Here is a 4,846-nt window from a genome sequence, read left to right as displayed (position 1 = left end):
CCTCCGAGGTGAGCGAATTGCTCCAGGCGCCATTAGAGAATAATAAAGACTCCCAGGAGAACTACAAAAGGCCCAAGTCCAGCTGATAAGCTTGTGCAGAAAAGCAGTGCGATTGAAAATGATACGTGGATCTCAGCTGCCCAGGTCCCCGTGCCTGCAACCTAGGCTTGCGGGGAGACGCGCGGGAGCCCTCATTGAGGTGAATGTCCCTCACTGAGTAATCAGAAATCAGGCACCTGGACACGGGAGCGGGATGCAAAAGGCGCCATTTCTCTGGACACTGAACTGGGCCACAGCCCGAGTCCTGGACCTGAGGGCTTTGGAACTGAGACCCAGGGCACAAAATTCGGGGTGTGGGATCCCCACGACGGTGGGACACAAGGCAGACACAGCACCACCACGCCATTGAGGCTCTCTATGCCACTCTCACTCTGTTCTCCCCGACCCACGGGGTAAAAAAACAGTTCCTGAAGGACACTAGGAAAGATCTCTGGCACTACCTAGTGACCAGAAAAAATCAGAACACTTACCCTAACCCTGTACATTTATGTGGAACAGATTCAGGCAGAACAGCAGGCGCCTCTTTGGAAGGTGACAAGTATTGGAGATCCAGTGAGGATTTTTTCCTACTGTGGAAGGATTTACTCTAAGTTCTTGTTTTTTCAACCGGAGGCACAAACCATTGCTAAATTATGATTAACAATTATTTAATTGAAAATATGTGCATTATCTAAATTTACCTTCATGAATGGATAAATGATATGGGTACAATTTTATTGATAATTTATTATAGATTTATCTATATATAAATGAAAGAATAACCCCATACAGTACAAAATAGAGTACATACAGAACACATACTGAAATAAATACAAGTCAATTTATTCAACTTCTATTTCAGTTTCTTTTTGAAAGCTCTTTTCTTGGGCAGTCAGATTTGTTAGCTGTGGCTCTTCTGATATTCTGCTTGGAGAATATAGTCTGGATGTAGAATTCTGGAAGTCAGATTGGGTAACAAGACTGGAGAAATGAAAATTCACTATGTATATGTCAACTAATTCACCTTTGAGTAACACAGTGTGCCTGCCTTCAGCTATGCCTAATGTCCTTTCATTCAGAAACCTTTTTGGAAAATTACATCTAGAGTTTAAAACTCCAATTTATAAATATATTTATTTATTGGGCCTCCCCGGTGGCGCAGCGGTTGAGTGCTGGGTTGCAAATCTGCCCGCAGCCTCTGCAGCGCCTGTTCGATCCCCGGCTGCTCCCCGTCCACCAGAGGGAGGGTCCCACATGGCACGCAGACCTCTCCTGTGCCCACTGCTCCCCTCAGCGGTGTACTTTGGTCCTTCTGCCTGCACTGTTCCCCACATCTATTTACTGGGTAGGAAGAAGCTATTACCCAATTACTTGGAGTAGGGACAGAGTTCTGGATACCAATTCTTAAACAAGTTTTCAACCAATCCTGTTTTGAGCTCCACCTCCAGTCTCATTTCTGGAAGACACTAGTGCCACTAATTCCTGAATCTTTTATAGATTTTATGATCCAAGTCATGTTACTTATCTTTCTCCTTCTAGCTTGAGATTCATATTTCTCAAATATATTAGGAAAATTATCATTTACCATCTGCTTTCCAACTTCCAAAACTTTTGCTGCCTTTTCCTTCTCTCCTGCTTTCTGTTTGCTTTATACCACTAAAAAAGATCCCTTTGTTTTTGTTTTTTATTGTGGTTGAATATATACTTTCAAACCAATCATTTTAGCCAGAGATATCTTTTCCAGGAGTCTCTCACCAACAACAATCATATTTACCAAGCAGTATTTTTAGTAAGCACAAATTGTGTTAGAGCTCTAAGTAGAGTGGAAATACAGAAGACCTGGAATGAAGGATTAGATTTAAGAAAATAAAATTTATTACAGAGTTTCATCAAACATCTGTGAGGAGAGTTGACCTCTTGTTGGGATAAGTGTGCTTACAGGATTGGAAAAATTGTGGCATTCAATTGTTAAGAATAGAGGCAAGCAGATTTAAAGTTTAAAATATGTGGACTCATTAATCTTAGATTGCCTATGAATTTAATAGGAACAGTTGTCTCATCAAGAAATAACTGATAAAGAAAAAATCAAAATCAATAAGCAACTATAAACCAAATACACAATACAGGGCAGGGGGTGGAGAGGAGAGGAAAGATTAGGGTCAAAATAAGGGGGGTGCATTATAAGGGGAATATAACAAAAATGAAAATGCATACATTCTGCAAAATGAAAAATGAAGTAAGAATTATTTAAAATATTAATAATATAAACAAAAGTTATTTTTTGAAATAAAAAAAAATCTTGAGCAGCTCTGGGAAATGAAGAAGGAGTTAGAACTACTTTGATTTTTTAGAGGAAAAACATTTGTTTTTGATATAATGTAGTGCCCTTTCTCCAAGCACTTTTAAGTATCTTTAAAGACACCTAGATACATGATGATCTGGTCTCCATGAAATAAATCATGGTTTAATGAATCCCCTATGAATCCATTTACTTGCTCAGTCATTGAAATAAGTGGCCCCTCAGCTTGAGCATGTTTCAGATGGGGTCTATTACTTTTTTTCAATAGACAACGTGATTTAGGAATATTGAGAAGTAAGCCAGACAACAGTTGATTTTCCATCTGCCTCTGATTATCTAAATACTGTTTCCCAAAATATTCTGTAAAAAATTGGTATTCCTAGTACTCCATGATAAAAAAATCACTTTGGTCCTTTAAATTTTGTTTCTCTATGTATGTAGGAAAAATAATGAATATATTTTTATAATTGTTTTTCCTATGCCATGATCTGCCTTTATGGAATGGAATGCCATGCACAAAAGTTGCACAAGTAACAAAATAAATCAGCTGACTTATAAAATATGGCCTCAAGTCTCAGTTCTTAATGATAATACATTTGCCAAAATGGAGCCTCTGATTATGGATTTATTATGTATGTTTACATACCTTGTAATTAAAATTTTGAAAATCATTTGTCATACTTTCAAAATTTTTCTTCTTAATAAATTATATAGTAAATATTTAATCTTCCTCATTTATTTCTTGATTTTTATTGTTTGCTTTGTGGCAATTATGAGATTTTTTTTTTAAAGTCTCTAGAAGGCATAAAATCATGCTAGGAAGAGAAAACACATAGTTTTCATTACAAAGAGATACATGATGTAGTTCTATAGTGAATTTGAGACATCAAGTCATAAGTGTTGAGAGAAGGAAGAAGTTGCTGTGGATTGATGTAGTTGGGAAAGGTATTGAGGAGGAAAGATGGCTTGAAATGTGGCTTGAAAGATGGAAAATATGTGTTGAGAGAATATCTTCCATGGTCTCTCATACTTTTATATGTTAAGAGTGGGCCATAAATGCAATATCATGACTGCTTTTAACCCAGGGCATTTCTCAGGGATGTAATTGCAGTCAGCAATCTGGACAGCTAAAATAATCTTGGACAAAGCATAAGCTTGATTACTATTGCCTATAAAATGGTGGTGATGATGCTCTGTGTTCTCTCCAATAATGCAGCCCACCCAGTAAGTACATATCCTGTAGGTTTAGAGGGTAAAGGGAACCAGAGCAAACATGCTGCTCTTGCTGTTTACTCTGCTGTGATTAATACAGTTTTGTCATTGGTCCAGAAATTTCATCTCTTCTGACAGCTTCCAAGACACAGTTACAAATTAACTATTAAAGTGTAAGTAGGGGCCCTCCCTGGTGCTACAAGGGGTTAAAGCACACCACTGTGTGTTCACAACCTCTTCAGCATGGGATGGATCCTGGCTAGCCGGGGAGATAGCCACATGGTGTGGCAGACCTCTCCTGTCTCTCCTGTTGCTACCCTCAGCAGGGTATTTCAGTCAGTCTGCCTGTTCTGTTCCCCACTCTGTCTCTGGTGAATCCTCTCACCCCTCTGCATCTCTGGCCTGCACCCAAGCTCTTGTATGCATAAAAATAAAGAAATCTTTAAAAAAAATAAAGTTTAAGTAGGGCAAAACCAAATCCCAAAAAAGAACATGGGATAATAACAGAAAAGAGAATCAATTGATAGAAAACTTGTGACTGAGACTTTCATGTTTAATTGGTATGGTAGAGAGGCTACAAAGCTTGATTAAATTAGAAATTATATATTGGATAATACTGAAAAGTAAGGCAGGCTAGGATGGAATGGGGAGAAGGTAGAGTTTAAGGACTTTGAGTGACAGTGATATGGACTGATATTTGTGTCCCCTCCAAATTCTTAATGTTGAAACCTAATCCCAATGTGATGATATTCGGGCATGGGGCCTTTGGGAAGTGTTTAGGTCATGAGGACAGAGCCCTCATAAATGGGAATAGTGCCTTGTAAAAGAGGCTCTACAGAGATCTCTCACCCCTGCCACCTTCTGTAATTACAATGAAAAGACAATCATCTAGGAAGTAGGGATTGGCAGACTTCACCCTGATGACTTGACTTTGGAAGCTGGACTTCCCAGCTTCCAAAATGGTGAGAAATAAATTTTTGCTGTTTATAAACCACCCAGTCTATGCATTTCATTATTGCTTAGTTTCCTGAAGGGACGAAAAGAGACAGGCAAGGGGACTTATACCTGGTAATTCAGCCAAGTACCATGATAAGCATGAGGTATATTGTTTTTTAAAAAAAAAACACAGAAAGTGCCATAAACTTGGGGGATGAACAAGAATGACAATCTAATATCCCCTGAGATCCTCAAATTATCAAGCAACAGATTTTTTTCTACAGAAATCATTGTTCTCATTAAATTAATTGCATCCTTTCCACCAACAAATTGCATAATGACTAACTTCCTAAGCTACCT

This window comes from Talpa occidentalis, unplaced genomic scaffold, assembly GCF_014898055.3.
Source record: "Talpa occidentalis isolate TD23 unplaced genomic scaffold, MPIMG_talOcc4v2.1 talOcc4.2, whole genome shotgun sequence".
NCBI lineage: Eukaryota > Metazoa > Chordata > Mammalia > Eulipotyphla > Talpidae > Talpa > Talpa occidentalis.
The sequence above is the reverse complement of the archived record's forward strand: the minus strand, read 5'-3'. Positions refer to the sequence as shown.